Source organism: Hibiscus syriacus, unplaced genomic scaffold (assembly GCF_006381635.1).
Source record: "Hibiscus syriacus cultivar Baekdansim isolate YM2019G1 unplaced genomic scaffold, ASM638163v2 tig00110402_pilon, whole genome shotgun sequence".
NCBI classification, from domain to species: Eukaryota; Viridiplantae; Streptophyta; class Magnoliopsida; order Malvales; family Malvaceae; genus Hibiscus; species Hibiscus syriacus.
Window position 1 is genome coordinate 1266643 of NW_024062722.1, and position 26101 is coordinate 1292743.

At 31.7% G+C, this 26101-nt stretch overlaps 1 pseudogene; it reads right to left on the reverse strand.

The window, feature by feature from the left end:
• Nucleotides 1-9873: 9873 nt before the first annotated feature.
• LOC120123596 lies at nucleotides 9874-16096 on the reverse strand (annotated as a pseudogene).
• Between the last annotated feature and the right edge of the window lie 10005 nt (nucleotides 16097-26101).

The following is a 26101-nucleotide window of genomic DNA, read 5'->3' on the forward strand; positions in this document are numbered from 1 at the left end:
TTATAAGTAAGCTTAAGATATTTAGAGGGTTTTTGTTTCCTCCACCTGCTGCATTCGTCGAACCCTCGTTGACATGGAAATGTTGGTTTTCCCTAATATATATATATATATATAACTTTCATAACAGGTACGAAATTAGGATCAAATATAGAAAAATATAGGGAAAAGCAAGTTTCTTAATTTTAAAATAATAAGGATTTATTATATACTTAATCTAAAAATTTGGGTAGAGAAGTCCAAAAATTGTTGGGAGGGGCTCTTCATCCCTCTTCATCACCCTCAAATAAAAAATAAATATTATTTTCTAAAGATTTTAAATTTAAATAGTATCTAGATATTTAATTACTTCCGTTATCAATTAACTAAAAATTATCATAAACAAATATTATCTTATAATCAACCATGCTATTAAAAAAATAAGAAGTCATCATCACCACCCTTCTCCGACGGTATTTGTGTTCTCGGGTAAATTATACGTCTAGTATCTAAACTATTAATTTTGGTCTATTTTAGTACGTAAATTTTTAATTTTTTTAAAATCATATTTAACGTTTAGTTTTTATTTCATTTTAGTACCTTACTGTTAAAAAGTTAACAGGTGATACACTTTTTTATGGGTAAATTGAATCATTCATCACTCATTCATCTTCTCACTCCTATTATGGTTGTGAAAGTTTATTTTTTTTAATTTAATTACTTAAATTTCAAATTATTGTTAATTTCACTATAACTTTCAATTTTTATTTTTAGTTTATATTAATAAATAATAATAAAATAATATGTCACAAAAATTATTAATCAAATAAATTAGAGTCATTAAAATATGATCAATTTCAAAGTTGAGTAGTTAATTGAAAATTTTTAAACTTTAGTATCAAAATAGAAGTGAGAAGATAGTTAAGTGATGAATGATATAATTTACTAATAAAAAATGCTCTGTCAAGTTTTTAACGGTGATGTACTAAAATGAAACTAAAAATTGAACGTTGGGTATGATTTTGAAAAAAATGAAAATTTAGGTATTAAAACGGGCCAAAATTGTTAATTTAGGTACTCAACGCATAATTTACCCTTTTTAAAATTTGGGTCAATTTTATTTTCAATTCCTTTATTCTATTCAAATTATTTTCAAATTCTCTTTGTTCATGGAAGCAGTGGTGGTCTTCTCTGACCACCGCCAGATCATTTTTAGTTCAAGTTTATCGTATTTACAATAATAATTTCTCTTGGCCTTTTTTTTTGTAAGGGGTATAATGGCTATCTATGTTTTTGGACTCTCTGTGTAGGTTTTTTTATTGGTCTTCTTCTCGGTCTTTTATTTTCCCTGCATACATGGTTGATTGCTTTCTTGATGCCCAGTTCCTTTGTTCGTTTATACAATACGGTTCTTTGGTTATCGCATATATGTGCCGGATGGGATTTCTATTAAGGGGGGATCATTTTTTCCGTTGACCATTTTGATTCTTCTTCAGGTTTCTCTTCTCCACGTCTGATACTCAAAGTTGTTGGTGTTTCAATTTATGTATATCGTTGTTTCACTTGTTAATGGTTTTGTTTATCAAGCTATCTCTAAGCAATCATTGTTATATTTTATTTTTGATAGTCATGATTGTATTTGTTCAGTCTGTACTTTGCAAGACTTTCGTTGTTACGACTTTCGATTAATGAAATATTATGGTTATTTAAAAAAACATAATTTATTTTTTTTAATATCATTTAGTTGAGGGGAGAAGAAAAGTAGTTTTTTTATTAAGCTAAGATTACAAAGTAATATGTATTCTAAATATTCTCAATCATTTGACAATGAACGCTCCATCACTCTACTGCAGTTGCTGGTGCTTGAACCTGTGATCTTTAGGAACAACAACGATTCCTTTAACCACTGAAGTAAGTTGATTCTCGTAAAAAAGTATTTTTTTTTACAAAAGAAGAAAAATAGTTAATAACAAAGAAAGACATTAATTTCATAATAAAGACAAATTTTTAATACTATGAACTTTGGCTTATTAAAACTAATGTCAATAAGAAAACAATGGATATATTCAAAATCGAGATACTGCAAGAATATGCTTAATCATAACACAATGAAATGGAAACCAGATTTTTCAAGATAAACATAGCTACTTAAAGATATAAGAGTCAACCATTTGCATAGTAAAAACAATCAAGTAATTTGACTATGATTCCAATGTGATAAAACAAATTTTATTAAGCTAAGATGATTATAGAGTAGTAGTATATGTTCTAAATATTCTCAATCATTTGACAATGAACGCTCCATCACCCTCTTATAGTCGTTGGTGCTCGAACCTATAACCTCTAAGAACAACAATGATTCTTTAAACCACGAGGTAAGTTCGTTCGTGCAGAAAAATAGTTTTTTTTTAGCAAAAGAAGAAAAATAGTTAATAACAAAGGAATCAATTTCATAATAAAGACAATGTTTTTAATACTATGAACTTGAGCTTATTAAAGCTATGGTCAATAAGAAGACAACTGATATATTTATGATAAGATTTTTCAAGTGGAAGTTTATTTTACATATTTTTACAATTTCGATTATTATTATTATTTTAACAAATCAATAGTTAGATTTAAAATAATAATATTACTATATCATACAGTAATATTTTAAATCTTCTATATTCATATCATGTCAATAAAAATACACTTTCTTATATCAATTTAACAAATTTTTAAATTATTTTCAAAATAGTAATTTTTAAAATTTTATGGAAATGGTATCTATTAACTGATTGGGTGTTTCAGGTAGAGCAAGCACACGTTTTTATATATCGGACTAGTAGTTTTTCTTTATGATTGTAACGTAATTGTGAGCAGTAAACAAAACTGCTTATAGCACTTAGGAAAACTGGCCGCTAAAGTGGTTCATCCCACTTGCACGTTCCCATTTTGCTACACGTCTCCATGTACGTGAGATCTGGAAGGAGAGTATTCTTATTCAATTGGGATGTTTGGATATTAATTATGCCATAAGGAAATTTCACCCATATATCACTAAAACCAGCACTCAAGTTGATATTGCTCTATATGAAAAGTGGGAGCGATCTAATCGCCTCAACATTATGTTCATTAAAAGTAAGGTTCCTGTTGTTGTTTGTGGCTCAATTGATCATTATGAGAATGTAAAAGAACTATTAATGACTATTGAAAAGCAGTTCAAAACGTCTAAAAATCTTTGGCTAGCACCATGATTATGAGGTTCACGTCTATGAGGCTCACTACTATGAAAGCCTTACGTAATCACATCAATAAGATGTGAGATTTACCAGCTCGACATAGAGCATTAGAGGTTGAAATGTATGACTCTTTTTGGTGCACTTTATATTGAACATCTTCCACCTCAGTATGGGTCATTTAAGATCTCCTATAACACACATAAGGGTAAATTATCTATTGATGAACTTTTGACCATGTGTGATCAAGAAAAGGGTAGACTCATACTGGAGATGGGAGAGAGTGCACTAACAGTTACTCATGGAAAGAAATCAATCCAAGCCAAGCCAAAGGGAAAAGTTAAAATCCAACCTCAAACTGACATTAAGAAAGAGTCCAAGTGTTTCTTTTGTAAAAAGAAGGGACACCTAAAGAAGGATTGTTTAAAGTTTAAGAGCTAGCTTAAGAAAAAAAGGTAAATCAATCTCACTTGTTTGCTTTTAACCAAATATGATTGATGTTAATTATAACACATAGTGGATTGATTCTAGTTCTACAATCCATGTCTCGAATTCCTTACATGGATTAATAAACCAGTGGGGACCAATAGATTGATTCTAGTTCTACAAATAAGATGCAATCGCATGTGGAAACTATTGGGTCCTACGAATTAGTGCTTATTACTGGCTTTGTTTTAATTTTAGAAAAGACTTTTTATATTCCAAATTTTTCTAGAAATTTAATTTATGTTTCAAGAGATGCACCATTGGGGTATTGTTTTAAATTTTCAAACAATGAATTTTGTTTGTTTTATAAATCATAAATTGTTGGAAATAGAATTTTATTTGATGGTCTTTACTCTTTAAATTTACAAAATAATGTCACTCATAATGTCATGCACACTCAAACTGGTTCTAAATGTTGTGTTATAAATGGAGATTCCTATATTTTATGGCACCGGAGATTAGGACACATCACCATTGAAAGGATAAAGAGATTAGTAAATGATGGAGTACTTAGTACCTTAGATTTTTCTGATTTTGACACTTGTATAGATTGCATCAAGGGTAAGCATACTAACAAGTCAAAGAAAGGTGTTAAGAGGAGTTTAGCTATATTGGAAATCATCCATTCTGATATTTGTTGTCCATATATGGATGTACAAGGTCATAAATACTTCATCACTTTTATTGATGATTACTCGCTACATGTATCTCTACATGCTTCATCATAAGAGCGAACATTGAAGCCTTTAAGGTTTTCAAGGTTGAAGCAAAGAAACAATGTGGTAAGTAAATTAAGATCGTGAAAACTGATAGAGGTGGTGAGTATTATGGCAGATATATCGAAGATAGATAAGCACCTAGTTAATTTGCAAAGTTTCTTAAAGATAGTGGTATAGTTGCCCAATACACCATGCCAGGATCACCTGATCAAAATGGTATTGTAGAAAGAAGAAACCAAACTTTAATGGATATGGTGCGAAGTATGCTTAGTAGCTCTAAGCTACCTAAGTCTTTATGAGTTGAAGCTCTCAAAACAATTGTGTATATTAAACCGAGTTCCAACCAAGGTTGTCTCAAAGACACCTTTTGAGTTGTTTAAAGGTTGGAAACATAGTTTACGACTTATACGCGTATAGGGATGCCCGTCTGAAGTGAGAATTTATAACCCACAAGAAAATAAACTAGATCCGAGGACCATTAGTTGGTATTTCATTGGATATGCCGAAAGTTCCAAAGGATACAAATTCTATTGTCCATTACATAGCACTAGAATTGCGGAATTAAGAAATGCAAAATTTATTGAGTATGACTCAATCAGTGGGAGTGATCTACCTTAGGACCCAGTTCATGTAGATCAACTTTCCACTTCAAGTGAGAGATTGATTATCATACAGAGTACCCCTCAAGTACAATCGGTGTTGAACACCAATCAATGAAATTCTACAAGCTGCTTAAAATATTCAGTAATCAAGTTGTTCAAGAATTCCAGAAATTATTGAACAACCAGTTGAACATGATCCACAAGAAAATGTTAATTCAACATTAAGGAGATCTACTAGAGAAAGAAAACATCAATTTCTAGTGACTACATTGTGTATCTACAAGAGTCTGGCTTTAATGTTGGAGCTGAAAATGAGTTATTTTCACAAGCCATGAGCTGCAATGAATCAAAATTATGGTACAGTGCTATGGAAGATGAGATGAATTCCATGAAAAGCAACGATGTTTGGGATCTTGTATTGTTTCCTGATGGTGTAAAAACCATTGGATGCAAATGGGTCTTTAAAACAAAAAGAGACTCAATGGGCAACATTGAAAATATAAAGAAGACTTGTTGCAAAGGGTTTCACTCAGAATGAAGGAATTGATTACACTGAGACTTTGAGTCCAGTATCTAAGAAATATTCCTTACGAATTGTAACATCCTCAATACCGGATTAGTGACCAAATTATAAAATTTCAGGAATTGGTGATTAAAGTGGGATAATTGAATAGTTCAATGATTTATTGGAAATATGATGAAGGTTATTTAGTAATTATTGAATGAAGTATAGGGTAAAATAATCAATTGACATGGATGATTTTTATATTTCTTTTATAAGATAAGAAACCACGTGGGAAAAGAGAGAATTATCCAGAGTCTTCTTTCTTCTTCTTCCTCCTCCCGTATCTCAAAGCTCAAAGGTGAGTTTCTTTATTTATGGATTAATTGTTGATTTTAAGGTTGGGTTTTGATGATTAGATGATAACTAAGCTTAAGGAAAGCTTAAGTTATCTTAAAATCAAAGTATGATGGAGTTAGAGGGATTAAGATTTGATGTTCTTGGGTGAAATCTTGAAATAGAGTTCATAACTGAAGTTGGAAGTTAAATTTCACTTGTCAATGGTCTAATTAAGAAGTTAGAAGCCATAGAATGTGAATTAAAACATATTGCAAAGTTGGTTTAATTCTTGAGTTACATATGAGGAATAAAATTTTGAAGTTAAAGATGGTTTATATGGTTATAAATTGGTTTAAGCATGTGTATATGAGTTGAGAACATGAAGGGGATTAAAGATGAAGCATTTGAGTCGATTTGAGTAGATTTTTGGGATTTAAAATGAATTATGGGCTATGTGCATCGATGCACATTCAAGGGTGCACCGATGCATCAAGGGTAAATTTTCAGAATTTGTACAGAGTGTATCGATGCACAGGGAGTGCATCGATGCACCCATATTAATGGAAACATCGAATGTAATTGGTGCACCGATGCATAAGGAGTGCATCTATGCATCCCCTTAAAATGAAAACATCGAAGGTGATTGGTGCATCGATGCACTGTTGAATGCATCGATGCACTTCAAGGGAAATAGAATTATACCTTTCTTTTTGTCTAAGAAATGATAGATTAGTGTATATCAATTGGATACTAATATGTATCAATGTATGATTATATAGATATCGAGCACGAACAAGTCCCGGAACGATTATCAAGTAAAGATTCGATCGAAAGAAATGAAATCATAAAGTGGATTGGATCTTAGTGAGGCTCAGGTGAGTGCATAGTAGTTAGTTTATGGTGCTAAATGGAAACAAGACTTGTGATAAGTCTATTTCCTATTAGAATGCATGAATATATGATTATAAGTATATGAATGACATGAATTGTATGTATGCTGGATTATATGTGTTAACATGTTTTTGATTGTGAGGATATGAGAAGTATGTGCTATGTGATGTATATATATGAACATATGAGAAATTGAACTATATGACTGCATGAGAAAGATATGAGCCATATGACATGTTATATGTGAACCTGAGAAAACAAAATATAAGATATGAGCTATGTAATCTTATGAGAATATGAAAAGAAGCTATGTGATTACATGTATATGTGAAAGAAGCTATGAGCTTATATGACATGTGAAATGATAAAGTGAAAATGCTCATGTTATATGATACGAGAGCTATAGGTATAGTTGGCATGCCAAGAGTCGAGGGTCTATGCGGTCTTTCGGGACATACAGTGATCCTTCGGGATATTTCATAGGTCCTTCGGGACAAAATTTCATAGCCCCTAGTGGGACCCCTACGAGCTGTGGTGACAGCATAGTGCACAACCTCAATAGACTCACATATCTACAGTTCTCACAGGTGTACATGGGCTAATAAGAGATAATATTGAATACAATGTATCTGATAAATATATGTGTTTTGTGACATGAATTATATGATATGATATATGTGTGTTAATGATTATTGAATATGTTATAAGATATATGATATAAACATAATAGAAATGTGAATGATAATAATATGATAATGATATTAGAAGATAATTATATGCATGTGGATTTGATATATGAATGGATATATGTTTGGGTATGAGGTGATATCAGTAATTGTTCATGCATGATTACAAGCTATATTTTATATTTTATGTTTATTGCCTCACTAAGTCATCGACTTAGCGTGCGATTGTTTCACACGTAGGTTAACGAAGTTAGAAGAGTAAAGAGCAATGTGGAGCAAGACTGGTCAGTTCTCCTTACCAAATGTCAGATCAGAAGAAAGGTGAATAATATGTATTTTAATACATAAAGTTCTAGTTGGCATGTATTCAAAATAATATATTGTATAAGCTCTGAATAGTTTGATAAAGGTTTTGAATAAGTTATATGTAATAATAAATTTTAAATTACTCACTATTTTATACAAGTTAAGGTTTTTGAAAAGTCAATGTGACGCTTCGGACTCATATCCGGGTCGGATACGGGTTGGGGTGTTACACGAATTGTGTTAGCATTAGTAGCTAATTTTAACCTTGAGTTACAACATGGATGTGAAAACTTCATTTCTCAATGGTGACCTAAAGGAAGAGGTATACATGAAACAACCTGAAGGATTCTCCTCTAGTGATGGTGAACACTTGGTATGTAAGTTGAAAAAATCAATATCTGGATTGAAGCAAGCCTCCCGACAGTGATATTTAAAATTTCATGAAGTTATCTATTCATTTGGTTTTGTTGAGAACATCATGGATCAAAGTATATACCAGGAGGTCAATGGCAGTAAAATTTGTTTCCTTATCTTATTTGTGGATGACATTTTGCTTGCAACTAATAACAGGGGTATGCTAAATGAGGTGAAACAATTTCTTTCTAAATTTTTTATATGAAAGATATGGGTGATGCATCTTATGTCATTTGCATTAAGATTCATCGTGATAGAAATCGAGGTATCTTAGGTCTATCTCAAGAAACTATCAACAAAGTTTTAGAAAGATTTCGGATAAGAGATTGTTCACCTAGTGTTGCTCCTATCGTGAAGGGCAATAAGGTCCATTTGAACCAATGCCTAAAGGACGATTTTGAGAGGAAGAAAATGAAAAATATTCCATATGCTTAAGTTATGGGAAGCCTGAAGTATGCTTAAGTATGTACAAAACCTGACATTGCATTTTTAGTTGGAATGTTGGGAATATAACAAAGTAATTCGGGTATTGACCACTGAAAAGTTGCAAAGAAAGTTTTGAGGTACCTAAAAGGAACAAAGGACTACATGCTTATGTATAAACGATCAGATAGTTTAGAGGTGATTGGCTACTCCAATTCAGACTTTATTGGTTGTGTTGATCAACATCGGGCTACGTATTCATGTTCGGCAGTATATCTTAGAAGAGTGTCAAGCAGACCTTAATTGCTACTTCCACTAAGGAGGCTGAGTTTGTTTCGTGTTTTGAGGCTATGACTAAGGAGTTTCATTTATAGGCTTAGACTTGTAGACTCAGTTTCTAGGCCATTAATGATATATTGTGACAACTTTGCTGCTATAATTATTCAAATCATTAATAACATATATTTTACAAATATAATTATTCAAATATAGAATTTTTAGAGAGAACAACATTATCTTTAACCAATAAAATCATATTATCTTATATGGGTTGAGTACACGTATATAATATAATGTTAAATTAGTAAGTAGAGTACTGGAATCCAAAGGTTTGCCTTGTTCGTTTTCTTTGTTTACTTTTGGTATACTAAAGATTCTTCTCTTAGTACTAAATTGGACCTAATTTTGTCAAAATTATAAAACCAAGTTCACTCCTTACAAAAATGACAATAATGGTTACAGTTGAAAAGTATCTAACAATTAATATTTTAATTTAATTTCGAAAACACTTTTTTAGAACTATTTTGAATTAAAAAAATTCTTTTATTTAACATTATTTTTAAAAACAAAAATACTTTTAAACGTTAAAATTTATAATATATAGATTGGACATATCCCTGATTGTGTGTGAATATATATATATATATATATAAAGCATTTTTTATATTTTTTGTGATTTGTGGGAGAATGTTAGAATTACTAAGAATACAAAGAATCTTACATTGAAAAAAATGGGTGTTGGTGACAGTTTTTACACTCATTTTCTCTCTTCATTGTTGAGTATAGGTAGACATATCCCTTGCAGAGATAACTCATTAATAATTTTAAGTGATAAAAAGATAATAGATGTTTATAATTTTTCTTAAATCATTGACAACACATACACACTATAGACACAATTGCTCGAACCTAATACCTTAAGAAATAGCATCACTTCCTTCAACTAACTATTGAGATCACTAAATGGGCTCGGATTAAAGGCTTTTTAAGACACAAAATAACATGCACTAACATATAAAATGTTGATGAACAGAAAAGAACGAATTTAACACCCAAGGCAAAAAACTAATTCTATTTTGTCATCATATCAGCCATAATAAACCAACACAAAAACACAACTATAAACCTATCACACCACCCTACGGAGATTAGGAATATCATAAACCAACACTGCTAAGCAAACCCACTCCAAAATAAAGGTAAAAGGGATGGAGAAGCATTTACAAGTGTTTCAAACAAGAACCGAGTTAGTAAACACCTTTAACATGTTTAGTTTCTGCAAGGCATGTTGAAACATCTAGTATTCTGCAATACACCAAAAAAAAAGAGTAATTAAAAGGATGCTCCACTCGAGATAGATCCTGTTGTGATTCATAATTTGGCAGGGACAGGAAAAAAACGAGTACCTTTGTGCAAAGTGATTAAACTAAAACGAAACAAGATATATTTCTACAACTTCTGCTTTGACTCGTCCTCATTCCGAATTTTTCTTTCTCATCTGGTTTGGAATCAACATTGTCTTCAAGTTTTCCTTCACCGCTTTCTGGCACGTCTTTCATCAGCTACAGAACCAAATAAATTACATGAACCTCAAGGATACAAAATATAGACTCCAAACATACCTGACCAACTTGCTCATAAACGGGAATGTTACAACCAACAACCATTAAGGAGGAAAACCAAAAAAAAAACAACAAAATATCCATAGCAAATTAGAGCCTAGTAAACGTACTGTCATCTACAGGCAATAGAAAGGAATTTGCAGATGCTAGAACCAGCCTTTACCTGACGGGACATGGTAACTTGAGAAACATTCCCCAAATATGCTTCCCCAGGCTCACTATTCTCTCCTGAAGCACTTGCATGAAAGCACATTCCTGCACTTTCAGGAATACCCTGCACTGATTCTGCTACAATATCCTGCAAATGCTCTGTATGTCCTAGACTGGAAGATTCAACTAGTATCTGTTTTTCACAGGTCTCTTCCAAGTCTTAGTTATTTTAACAACCAGAACATTAGTCTCATCAGCCCCACACGGATTTGAGCGTATGATAATGCATGCAGATTGGGAGTCGAATCTGGTTCAGTTGAATTTTCACTGAAAAATTACATGTCATTGTCAATAAACCTAAGAGCTATGTGAATCAAAAAGTAATCAGAATAACAGTATATGTTTAATAATAAGGTAAAATAAATCAATATGAGGACAGAATCGGATACCTGTGTATACAACTCTTCTTCAGCTACAGATGCGTTTTGTTTGCCTCCTTTTTTTAGTGGCATAAGAAGGTGGGTTGTCAACTCTTCTTTTCCTTCCAGCTTGACTCCGATGTTCAGAAACTCCTTTGAGCTCCTCACCTTCAGAGGGCATTCCCAGTATCACTTTTGGTTCCTCACCAAATCCCAAGGGCTTGCTTCCATACTGCTTGAGTCTTGGCCCATCACAGCCATTGCTTGAAACAAACCTTTCAGCTGACGTCAAACACACATCTTCATGATCAGATGTCAAAGATCTTTCTTCAGGCTTCATTTGGGCATTGTCAGGGGTATGTCTGAATATCAGCTCGCTGCAGCGCTTAATCCAAGATGAAGGAGCAGAACTAGGAGAAGCACTATCTGGTTTTGACATTGGCGAGTTGAATCCATTGCCATTGTCAGCAACAACCCTATTTTTAACTGAACTAGAACCAGGATTTTGCAAGACAGTTTGCTGTTTCAGAGTCTTTCTTTTGGATGCTTTCTGCTGGCTAAGCTCTACAATAGAACATTGCATTTGAGCCACCATCATATTATCTACAGCAGCTTTCAAGTCCCACAACCCTTTTAACTCTTCAATCTCAGCATGTATCTTTTCTATCAGCATGCAATAGTTCTCTCTGTTGCTTCAATTTGTGCCTTTGCGCCCTAAGCTCTTCAATAGATTTGTTCAACTCTGCCCACTCCCTTTCCCTACGATCGATCCAATTTGATCTCCATTCTTTCAGCATCAAGCATTTTCATTTCTAAGGTAGCTTGTTCTAACTCTTTCTCCGCTCTTTCCTTCAGAGCATTAATTAGTTGAAACTGATTTTTCTTTTCTTGCTCAAAAGCTTCCTCTCTTTCCTTCAAAGAACTTTCTGTTTCTTCATGCCTTTATTGATACAATTCTCCAGCTCCCTCTTCTGGGTTTCAATTCCCAGCAACAATTCAGCACGCTCTTGTTGAATCTTGTTGAACCAATCAGAATGCTCAATCAACATCTTTTCATAAAAATCTTCTCTCTCACGATTCAATGATTCAACATCCTTGTTATGCTTCTCTCGCATCCCATCACTTTCCATTCTCAAGCTATCACGCTCATCCTTGAGAAACTTCAAAACAGCTTCTCTCTCCTCATGAACACGCACGGCTTCCTTCCGCAACTCTTCTCTTTTTCATCAATCAATTCCCACTCAGTTTCAAATTTGGCCTTCTCTACTTGCAATCTATCTGCATTAGCCATCAGCTCCAATTTTTGAGCCCTAACCAAATCAAGTTCTTCCTTTAGTTTTAATTCTAAAATCAGATAATTCACGTGTCTCACTTCTCATGGCTTCAAGTTTCTCCTTTGCACAATCAACTTGGTTTCTTTTATCTTCTAATGAAGATAATGACTTCTGAAGCTCAAGTTTCATTTTACTTATCTCTTCTTCTCTATTTCTAAAAGAAACTTTCTTCGACTCAAGTTCCTTTTCAAAAGCACTCATAATCTTTTCTCTCTCATCCATGTGATTTGACTTCTCAGACACATCCCTCCTTCTCTGCTAAAATCCTTGATTGAACATCAAAATCATGCTCTGTTTCACAAATTAGGTCCTCCCTCTGTTTGATATCCATCTCCTTCAACTCACAAGCCCGCCTCTTCATTTCAATCTCTCCTGCCATTACGCTTGATCTCCAGCTCAGCCTCAAACTGAGATTTTTTTGATCTCAGAGAAGTTTCATGATTGGAAATGACCTTGCGAATTTCATCCTACATCGTCCATTAAAAGAATAAGTTTTCCATAAAAGAAAGAAACAAATTGAAATCATAAAACATGTACTACAACGTAACTCACGGATTCCTTGTTTGCAAGTTTCTCTCGAGAAACAAGCAGTTGTTGCTCTTTCTTGATAAGCAAAGCTTCGCGTTCAGTAACAGCCTGCAAATAGAAAAGACAAATTGAATTAATATGATTTTCTGTAATGTAAAAGTAACAGATCCAAATGAAGTTGCATCAAATCAGAAGTTATGGTCAAATGAAATATGCAAACCTCCTCTCTTTTTGACAGGGAAGCTGAAGTTAACTCAAGTTTGGATTTTCATCCTTCAAAGATTTGCGTTCCTTTTCAATATCCACTCTTGAAACCTCCAACTCCTTCTCAAGTTGATTTAGTTCCCGAGTTCTACTACAAATATACTCCTCTCTGTTGTTCAAAGATGCTTGTCCATCTAGTAGTCTTTCATGTTCTTGCTGCACAATCTTCTGCCTCTCACTAAGCAATTGACGTTCACAAATAATCTCCTTCTCTTTTGTGTCACAACTAAAACATGAAACAAAATAATTAACAAAACTCCAAAAACGCAGCCAAGCAAGCATCTGCATCCAGCATCCATACAATACCATTCCTAATCAAGATATATAGTTTTTAATGGTTCAATTCCAACTAGACATCATGTTACAGTTTTTATCTATAAAAAAAACGCTTTCCAAAGAAAGACCTAAACATATTGCAAACCAGAAATCTGAATACTACACCACATGAAACGAAGAGATATTAGGATTAAGACACAAATGTTTCCTTTAGGGAAATAATAGCATGTCCAAAAACTGCAAACTGCTACGAAAGAACAAAGACAATTATATAGCACAACAACACAAAGAAGGAAATGCAATGCATATGACATTCATTTTTAACAGTACAATACGTCTACTAAGGTCTTCTTCGCGTGCTTCTACTTCTTGTAGCTTTCTCTCAGCAGTGCGTTGAAAGAGGCTAGCCTCTGTTTGTAAGGACTTGGCAGCATGGAACTTTTCCTCGGCCTCTTCAAGCTTCTTCTGAGCATCCTCTATCATGATACGTGCTTCAGCTAATCTACTTTCAGCTGCAACCTTAGTTTCAGCAGATTCTGCACGCATCTCATGCAAAGCCTTCTCAATCTGCAAAACCACACCACAAAGTCCTAAGAAACACATCGATGATAAGACAAGTGAACAAGTAAACAAGTTCAATTAAAGTGAGTTTTAAATGATAACCATACGCTTCCCATGCACTCTTTCTCAACTCCTAAAGCTTCTTTAAACCATCCTCTCGTTTTTTGGCTTCTGCAAGAGCAGATATATGTGCAGCTTTATCCCGCTTATGCAATATCTCACTTGCTTCAGCAGAGGCTTCAATCTGTTCACTTGGAAGCAAGCTCCTTTCTTTCCAATATAAGAAGGCCCATGTGGTGTTGGTGCTCAAAGAGCTAAATACCAGAATAAATGATACTAAGATTAAATGCCGATAAGCTACGTGTAAAAAAGAACAAACTGAATGAAGAATTGCAATAGAACTTAAGAAATGTGATAATGCATAGATCATCTTATGCTAATCTATAGTTCAATCATTTCACTCTTTCCCTTTATGTAAGCATTCATGTAAGTCTCATCCAGGCATAAAGTTTGGTAGAGATCACAGCTCATAATACAAAATCCAATGGAACTAACAACTGCAAAAAGTGGAAGTTAAAGTAGCATTCAATTCCAAAATGATGGCACGGAAAACAAAAATACCATCTGAAAACAATGAAACAAATCACAGAAACCACAAAAAAAACAATAAATGCTCCTTAAAGCTCTTACAAACCCACAAATTAATAACTAAATGATCTATTTGCATGTCCACAACATCAACACCATAATGGGTTTTGCAAAGCAAAACAACACCTCAATCAACTAGTGGAAACAGATGGGTAAAATCAAGTTTGTTCCATCAAAGTTAAGGAAACCCATATTAGGCAATCTTAACGCCATTTAAGTGAAGTTCAGAACTTTTAAGCAAAGTTATATTCAAAACCAAGATTTAAGTTGATAGCTTAGCGTTGAAACGATACTCGAGGAAAGAATGAGAGAAGATAAGAACACAAGAGCACAGAGGAATAGTGGTTCTACTAATAGCCTATATGTAGAAAGACCCAAAGGTTACATTGTTGAAATCATGGATTGTTTTGTTTTAGTTTATACAATAATGACCTCTATTAATATAGAAGGCTATCACCAACTCAGAAAATAACTAGGCAATAATATTGTACCGAAATCTAGAATATATGGCATCATAATTGCATTGTAAACCCTAATATATCTAATTACATCCATTAGTTTAAACAGCTTGTCACAAATATTAAAAAAGTTTCTATATACAACAGGCTATCAGCATCCAAAGACCAAAACCCATACTGTTTTATGTTGAAATCTGTTGTAGATCACTTCCATTACCAATCTTTCAATAAATACCGATATAATTCAATTTCTTTCTGGATTTAAATCTAAAACATCAACTTGAACTCCATAAAAAGAATAATTTATCTTTCACTTTCTTTTGTTGAGACCAACGCAATCCGCAATTTAAATTTTCAATATACTATACTCTCTCTTTTACTCAAGGCTCCAATGACCAAACAAAACCTTAAAAGAAGAACAATGAAAAAAAATGAGAAAAACAAACAGTGTACAGATTTGAAGCAAACCTCAGCTTCAAGCTTTGCAATATAAGCAATAAGAGCCGCTTTATCCTCTTCTTGATGGATTCCTCATCAATCCAGCTTCCTTGAGGCGTTTGCAGATCGTTCCGTAATTTTCAATATACTAATACTCTCTCTTTTACTCAAGGCTCCAATGACCAAACAAAACCTTAAAAGAAGAACAATGAAAAAAAATGAGAAAAAACAACAGTGTACAGATTTGAAGCAAACCTCAGCTTCAAGCTTTGCAATATAAGCAATAAGAGCCGCTTTATCCCTCTTCTTGATGGATTCCTCATCAATCCAGCTTCCTTGAGGCGTTTGCAGATCGTTCCGTCACTAAGAGGAGACTTCACAACCCTAGACCTCGGCATTATAGACAAAGCCCTAGCGCTACCCGGCGTGATCGGACTCGTCATCTTCTACCGGAACCCTATACTTCCGTACGCCGGTAGATATTTTCTGATCGGGTTCTTCACTTTTTATTGTAAAGACACAGAGCGAGAGAGAATCCAAGTGCTGAGTCAGTGAGTGGGTTTTGTTACGTTGAGAGCAGAAATCGCCAAGAAAAGGATTTTCTATTTGGAAAAAAAATGGAAAACGATGTCGTATTAGGGAATTTACGCCGCCAATTTATGGGAAAACAATATGGAAAGAAATTCGAAATTCAAATTTTAAACAAATAATACGGCGAGTAGTATAGATTAAGAATTGACAGTCCGCGTCCACGTCAGCTGATTTGATTTTTTTATTTGAGACGTGTATGGAAGATGGATGGAGGTGTTGATATCGACGTTAAATGTCAAATGATTGCAATTTATTTTTAATATATATTATCTTATATTTATCTCAGATTTATACAAAAAATTATGAATTTTCTATTAATAATATATTTTTGTTTTCTTGAAATTTTATAAGTTATCTCTTTTAAATTTTATAGATACATCACTCTAACATAAAATCATGTGTTGTCTCTATTAATATGACGTTGGGATGGGCATGGGTCGGGTCTATATGATCACCGAAGCACAAACGGTCATCCGAAATTGAAGTGTCTCCATCAAAAAAGGTAAAATTTGATTGTTGCATGGATGGATGGATCTATAGAGATGGGGGTTTTCTTTTGATGATGAAGGCCAAATTTGAGTTTAGGGTAGAGAAGGCTTTCGAAGAGTAAGCTTTAGGGGTCTGTAACCACCATGGGAGGTGATCGGAGTGTTTAAGGTGTGATGGCAGATGGTGTTCACGATTGTTTTTTGAAAGCAGGGGTTTGATTTTTATAGCATTTTTTGTTTTTTTTTTTTTGGGAATAAGTTGAAAATGAGATAAAAAAGAGAAGGTTTGGACTTTTTTATAAAAGGATACGAGTGTAATTAAAGGAAAGTTTAATTCATTTACAATCCCAGTATTCTAATACGTAATTCATTTTGGTTTTTTCTTTATGATTTCTTAATAAATTGTGATTAGAACCTTCGATTTTAATTATATTTCTTTATGATTTCTTTAATAAATGATTAGAACCTCGATTTTAATTATATTTTCAATTAAATCCTCAATGAATAATTTTTAATTATTTATTTTTAATATTTTCCTATTTTACTTATTTAATTTGGATACATTAACTTAGTTCTTTGGCAGCACATATTTATTTATTTATTTATTTTAACTTTATTTATTTATTTTAAGGAACCTTTAAAAATCCTAAATTCTCTTAGAAAGTAAATTACTATGGATCGATAATTTAAAATTTTACCTAATTTTCAATTTTTAAAATTACAGCAACCGATATCGTGTTGGTACTGGAAGAGCAATTCAAGGGTGCACATCCTTCTTTGTTTGTAAATGACTCCCGAAATTGACAAACTTTTGGTAAGAGACATATTTGGTAAAATGGTAAGTTTAAGGTATCTGATCTACCTAATCCAATTGGTGGCTACTTTAGCACACGATTCAAGTTGAAATGTGAACCCATGACTACTGGAAAGACTGTTGTGACAACTTGGCAACTCCGCCTAGGACATGAGAGCCATGTCAAAAATTAGTTATCGGTTGTCTTTTTAGGCTAAAGTTGTAAGTTTATGTTTTAATTTATTTTTTATCCTTTTATGTACCTATAATTATTTTATTTTTCAAATAAATAGTTGGACTAACGATTTTCTAGTGATATCATATTTTTTAAAATAATAAAAGACATGAATCTCAATCTCTATACCCGAGATCTACACCTTTTAAGTGGGGCTAAAAGTGACATAAGGAAATATATCCTCTCGAGTTTAACTCGGTCCCATAAGCCTAGGGATGGCAAAAAAACTCAAACCCGATGGAGAAAACCCGAAAATCGAATTAAACGGGGATGGGAAAAATCGTTATGCTAAACGGGGACGGGGATGGGGAGAAAAACCATTTATCTAAACGGGGGGGACGGGGACGGGGACGGTTTGGGTATCCCCGCCTGATACCGACCATAATATTAAAATAATTATTATATATATATAAATATTAATTTAAATTAAAAATATAATATATATATATATATATATATATTTAATTTAAATATATATATACCAGTCCCGATACTCGGCTCGATACCCGTTTAAATATTGTTTATGCTAAACGGGGATACCCGTTTTCTCGCGGTTTCCCTGATTACCCGATGGGGATCCCCGTTTAAATCCCCGCTTAGAACCAAACTGTGTTGCTGTGCGAAATTATAACCCACCGTAAAACCACATTCACAACCTAGGGTGCTTAATTATTTTACCTTAAATATATTACTCAAAGCATGTGAACTAGAAATATATCGGCACAACTAAGAGTACTGGCGTCACTCCTACCAAAGCTAGTAATCACACCTGGAATCTCCTAGGAGTACCTTGGAATTCTTTACCACGAAGGCACAAACTTCGATGACAACCCTTAGAACTACCCTAAGGATTATCGCATCTTGGAATAGAAGAGGACAAGTTGAAGAAAATGGAAGAAAAGATAAAGCAACTAGGGAAATTTTGAGTTCGATCTTTATTTAATTTAAAATCATTAAGGATGCAAAGTTAAAAGGGTTTTCGTTTATTAAAGTCGATAGCATTCACCCTAGCTAAACGCGGGAGATCAACTGTTGTGCCTAATAATCGGACATTGCCTTAATTTTAGAAATCATGATGCGGTCTTGAAAAGATGTCGACCTATTTCGAGAATCACTAGTAGTCACCCCTGAGCATATTTGGGGAGATATACCATTAATTCCCTATAAATGAACATTGCCTTAGGTTTGAAAATAGAATGCAATCAACACAATTTTTATTCATCTTAATTAAGCTAAGGGTAAATTAAGGCTCTCTCTGTCCTAAAGTGTCGAATTATGAAAGTTAAAGAATCTAAAGGTACAAACCTAAAAGTGTAGGTTCTAATATTAACCATATTTAATTTTTAAACCAGTTATTGAATCGAATAATCGAGATGGTCCCTCGAGCATTTACGCGAGGGTCGACTCGAATTATTCCCTAAATTAAGAGGACTATATTGAAATCTAGCTAACAATGAAGGTCTTATATTTAATTAATTTTAAGATCCGGATAATTAAATTGGAACTCGAGCAAAAGCGATGACCAATTAAGAATTCTCCTAATTTAAGGACTAAATCTAAATAATAGTGATCTATGGGGACTAAAAAGGTCACGATCTAAAATATCGAGTTCCAAAGACAAAAAGTTTAAGGACCTAAATCAATAATTCTAAAGTTGAGGACTAATTAATAAACCAAAAAACCTAATTATTATCTAAATTATCCTATTAAAAAGGGACTAAGCCTAAAGTGTTTTAATATTGTTAATTAATAAATTTTAAAAAGAGTCGAGTAATCAGACATCTTATTCGAAAACTCGACTCGAATTGCTTCTTAATTAAAACTAACGTGAAATCCTAATTTCTTGATCATATTTGAATTACACATCCAATCTAAGAACAAATTATAAAAAAAAACTAACTAAATAAAACTAAAACAACAAATTTAAAATAAACAATAAGCATGTAAAAATAAATAAATAAACTAAATATATATGGATTAAATTGTAATAAATAAAAAATACAAAGCTGAAATTAAAGTATAAAGCAAAAGGACCACAATGAATAAATATCAAATTACCAAGCTAAAAGAGAATAAATTAAATATAATGAGGCTAAAATAAAACAAATGAAAATTAAATGCTAATTTAGCAAAATAAAAAAATAGATTAGGGATTCAAATACAAAAACACGTAGAATTAAAGGGACTTAAAGATAATATCCAATTTATTTAAGCCTAAAAGTATATGTTAACAAAAAAAGGAAAATTACAGAATCAGTCCACATGCATTTAAAAAAAATAAAAGGTTACTACACATAACTAAAGTGTAAAAACACGCTTAAAGTATGGGGACTAAAAAGAAATTATACCAAAATATATAAAAGGCATGCAAAAAAAGGGTAAATTATAGTTTTAAACCCTACAGGACCATAATGCAAAAACTCGCTAAACTACGAGGGATCAAAACATGAATATCCCAAAAAAGGTACGCAAGTAAATAGGGAAATTTACAGAAATGGTTCCCCAGATGATCGTTTTGTAAAAACGCGCTAAAAGTGGGGACTAAAACGTGATTTCCCCCAAGGTAGCTTACATATCAACATTTTCTTTTTTTCATCTTAATGCAAAACACACAAAAAAAAAGTCTCCCCTCGGTCGACCCATTGCCGATCGTCGCCCACTATGGTCGAAATCCCCAAATCAAACAAAATCACCCTAAAACGCTCGTCTCGCTCCCCTAAGGTTAGATTTAAGGTTTAAACTACCTAACGAGAGTCCTAAACGTCCTAAAGAAACCCAAAAAGCTTCGGCTCTTCACCTCCTCGCAAGCACTAACCACCGTGAAGACCCCCCACGACTCAGGTAAACCACTCGACTCTTTCTCGCTTAGATTTGGTAACATGCAAGGCTTGTTTTATTTTCTTTGCTATTTTATTGTTGTTTTTTAACAGAAAAAGAAACACGAAGAATTATACCTTTCGAAGTTTCTGTTTTTTCGTGCTTTTATTTACTTTTCGAAAACTCCAAAACTCAATGGGGAGAACCCTTTTTACAGATTAACGTTCGGGGTTTTATAGCTCCAAATATTACATTTTTTTTGCTTTTTTTTGTATGATAACATCAAATTATTACAAAATATAATGATTGTTGTTCTTGCGTGTGGATTTGCTTTCTGACTTGCTTGTGTTGATATGTTCTGGGTTTCTGACATGATAGGGGCTCGATTGGTGGCAATAGCGGTGGTCGGTGAGTGGGTGAAATGGACGGCTACCCTAGGGGTTAGGGTTAAACCCGGGTCGAGTTAAGTTTTGGGCCCCGAGTCGGGTATTAAATCTGGGTTTCGATTGGGTTTTGGGCCTGAAGTTGGGTGTTTGGTACTGGGTTTTATTTGGATTTATAAATGGGCCCCATTTTTCTTTTTCATGGCTTGTAATGGTGGTTTGAATAATAAAGGATATAATAATAATAATTGTAGAGAGGTTAAAAAATGGTGATTACATTAGTAAATGACCAAAATCGAACGGACTAAATATATAAGGAATCACCAAGTAGTTTACCCTTATATATATACACACATAGTCTTGTCCCATCAGGGTTTCTAGAATTAACTTCCATCCTCTTTTACATGCGTTCTCCTTTTTAGAAGAAGAATCTACAAACATCATATTGAAACTTCAAAACGGTATGAAGAAAAGAAAAATTCAACATAATTTAATATTACGATATTAATCAGAATTGTATGACAGCCATATAAACTCCTATTGAATCTTTTCTTTGTTCTTTTGACCCTTTAAACATCTTTTTTTTCAATTTCACCATTAGCTTTTAAATATATATATATATATTTATTATGTAGATTGATTAATTTTTATCTCTAAATATAAATAAATTTAATATATATATATAATATCTCTAAATATCTTGATTTTATAAATACAAATTTAAAATTTATTAAATTTGTATATCATGTGAAATTAGTATGAAATTAAATTAATATACATTTATGTTTATATGTTATAAGTTGCGTGAAATCATGGGTAAACGCAAAATATTAAATGATAGTGTTTCTTAAAAATTTTATGAGAACAAATAAATTCTAATTTTATATTTTTTATTAATATAATATTTTAATTTATAATTTATAATTTATAGTAGTAAAAGTGTTAAAATATTTTAATTATTATATATATATATATTTATTTTTAAATGACCTCTCCAATAATTATTGTTGAGTTTCGCCATTGAACATCACTAACGTTATATATATATAACTGGTGCTATTATAATAATACACCGCTGTTAAAATCGCTGATGAGTAGTATATTGAGCTACTCTTCCTTGTGCTGTGAATGACATGGTGGTTTCTGATCAGTAAGGACCTATATATGTTGATGCTCATCCAAATCATCAGTTTCTTATTTGTCTAATTATGGTTTTAGCCCCTCTCTTATACTGAAATTTGGGATTTAATTTATTTAATTTAATATAATTTAGTGTTTTTACTTTTATAATATTATTAGTATGTCCATATTAACATCAATATTTGCTGTTACTATTAAATTAACGGCACAATTTCTTAAAAAAAACCTTAAATAAAATATATAAATTTATTATTAGTTCACTATTATTGATTTGATTTTGATATGATATAAATGATAACAAAAAAAATTTTATGTCCTCACTTTATTGATAACAAATATTTTTTCCCTAATAATATTATAAAATGAAAATACCAAATTATTTAATAAAAATAAAAAAATTAATCTTAAATTTCAACCTAATTTTTCTATACCATCAAAGAAAAACTATAGTCTTCTTGCCCTAAATGCTTAAAATTTGAAACATATACAGGAGGTGGATTTTTTTTTCTCTCACTTTTTTGAACAGTTCCATATTGAACTGTTCAATTAGAAACCAAATATGAAATTTTGGTAGGAATAAGTCTTAAAACCCAACCGTACTTACAGCTATTTGTTGTGTTATTATGATGTAGTTGTTGATAAATTATAGGGTAAGTTACGCGTTTAATACTTACATTATCAAAATTGGTCCGTTTTAGTACGTATGCGTCATTTAAATGACATCCATTGAAGGAGGTTTTAAAACATTATCGAGTTCGACATTATATGTTTAGAGTGATTTCAAATGTTAAAAATATTCAATAAATCAAGGACATCACTTGTTTTGAATATAGTTTTCAATAAAAATACAAATTAAAGTAAAGTTATTTTGAAGAAATCATTAAAATATAAAAGTTTAACATGACAAAAACATTATGATGAACTGAAAATTGATAAAAACATTTAACTTTATAAATGTTCATCATAATACAATTATTAGATGAATGATTGGGCAACATGATCCAATAATTATGAGATGATTTTCTACCAATAATGTTTTTTATCTCATTTTTATTTAAAGTAAATCTTCACATCTTTTCTATATGTAAATAATGAGTTAGTGGTTATTTGGAAATTATTTTAAAAATTAATGAATGAGATTTATTGGGATCATGGATGATATAATAAATCGGATTCATAAAATAATTTCTTTTGTCTGTAGGTTTATTTTAATAAAATCCGAACCAACAAATTTGTCAGCGTTATTATATTTAAAAATACCTAATAATTATTTTTTTGAAGACAACTCTTAAACCAGATTAGTTAGAAAAATAACCCTCAAAATGTCACCTAGGATAACCTTGCGCTTTGCAAAAAAACAGATCAGATTTTGCATTTTACGAAAGCGAGTTTCATGCATTTATTATTATTATTTTAATATTAAACACTTTATTTAAAAAAGTTGATGATATGGATGATATAATAAATCGGATTCATAAAATAATTTCTTTTGTCTGTAGGTTTATTTTAATAAAATCCGAACCAACAAATTTGTCAGCGTTATTATATTTAAAAATACCTAATAATTATTTTTTTGAAGAACAACTCTTAAACCAGATTAGTTAGAAAAATAACCCTCAAAATGTCACCTAGGATAACCTTGCGCTTTGCAAAAAAACAAGATCAGATTTTGCATTTTACGAAAAGCGAGTTTCATGCATTTATTATTATTATTTTTAATATTAAACAACTTTATTTAAAAAAGTTGATGATCTTACCTCCTATAAAACACAAATTACATTAAACACCAAATCCAAAGTTGAATTAATACATCGGCTCAAGATTATGACTGTAAATAACGATAAAGATCTTGAGTTATTTAAGATTAATTTGATCAAAGTTTTATTAACATTTGAATCAAATAAATTTGATTTAAGTTTGAATTCTTAATGAACCTTAAAGAGTTAAAATAAACTATTTAATATTAAACTCGAAAAATTTAGGAGTAATTCAGAAAAATAATATGCTTAAATTTTTAGATATTTGAATTTAAATTATTAATAATATTAATATTTATATATTTAAAAAAATTATAATATAATATTTTTATGTAGTTAAAGTTCAGGTTCAAGCTTCAGTCGAACTAAGTTTGAGAATATCTCTAGTTTAAGTTTTTTCGAGCTTGAATTATGCTTGTATTTTTGTTTTTTGAGTCAAGTTTAAAAATTTTAAGCTCGCGAGTTTTTGAGTTTTTTCAAATTTTTTTGATTCAAGTTCGATTCGAGATTGATAATTTTATGCTCGTGAGCTTTTGAATCAAATCAAACTAAATAATACTTAAACTGCCTCCACTTGCTCACATCCCTACCCAGGCCTACCATTTTCCCTTTGGTTGCGTGTTGAAACAAAAGTGTCCACTTTAACTTTCACTTTACATATTTTACAAGGTCAAGGCTTCTAGCTAATTACGTGCAAAATTCAACCAATATGTCCAAAACCTTTTGAATATCATCAATAATTCAACACCAATTTTGTATAATATTGCCATAGTTTGACTTCAATTATCATGGGTCAGCCAGCTTTTCCAGCTATGCTTTTCTTTCAAATTTGCATTTAGCCCTTTTTTTTTTCTCAGCAAATTGAATTTTATTTATAAAAAAATCTAAATTTAAAATCTCGTTAAAAAACTCCATAAATTTAATTGGAATAAAATAATACTCTTAATTAGGTATAAAACCGATACAACAAAACACTTACGATAGAGCAAACAGCCCAGACAATGGAACAAGATCAAGCATTTAGCCTACTGATTCTCTTCGTCCAGTATTAAGCAATTTAGCCACCTTTTCTAGCTATGCTTCTCTTTCTAAATTTATTGTTGTTATGCCTTGTCAGTAGTTTATGCCAGCTTGTATATCCGGAGTTTCTCAAAATCTTCGTAACATTATATCTTCCGGTCAATTATAATCTCATTATCTTGATTTCTAATATACTCACATATCTACTTACAGTCAGGTTTACTTATATTGTCAGCCTACGAATAATCATCACGATCCTCTACCTGACACCAGCATTAATATTTCATATATAAGCCACTATACACTACTAAAGATAGGATTCTCCCTCTCTTTTGGGCTCTTGTCAGATTACTTGATCCTTGTTTATTTTATAAGTAAATATTTATTTTAGACAAGAAATCTTATGGAATATGTCTTAACCTTTAAAATTATAGGAGAATTATTTTTGAGAGATGTATTCTTTTTAGATCTTTACAACTTTTGGGATTTTAGTTGTAGAGAGATTTTATAGGAATATTAGGAGAGTTTTTCGGGATACACTGAATTTTAGGATATATATATCGAGTTATGAGATACATGACATTAATATATTTGTACTCTTTGTAATTTTTATATTTGTAGGAAATTATTTATTTTTCTCATATGTAGAGATGGTCATGATTGAACTAAATAAAATATCATCTATTATATATATCTTATTTTTATGTTCATCTCACATTGTTTATTTTCTATTTACAAATTCCTCACATATTCTATCAATGATGATAAATAGAATGATAAAAAAAAATTATATAAAAATTTAATAGTATTGTGTTTGAATTTATATTAGATAAAAATAGAGTAAAAAATACAACTATAAGTGCCCTTACAAAACATTAATCTACATTGTCCAATTATTGTAAAAAACCATTGATCTCTTATCATATTTTTTTATTAATCTAGCATGATTACAAGTGGTAATATCTGTTCTAAATACTTTCAATTATTTGATAATGAACACTCAAATATTCTGCAATTACTGGTGCTCAAACTCGAAACCTCTAAAGTTAACAATCATCCCTTTAACCACTTAAATAGGTTTGTTCGTGCATATCCTATCATATCTTACAATAAAAATAGAATTGGTGATAAAATTCAAGATCATCATAATTTTCAGTCACCTAACTTAGCATACAGATCCCTTAGATTCTACGTTATAATGGTTCATATATTGACCGAGCATATCTAATCTCTAAATTACTTTCTTTTGTTTACCAATGTCACTTCTCATTTAAGGCCATAAACAGCAGAAGTGGTTTCTTTTGTAAGATTATCTAAGCCACATATCTGACCTAT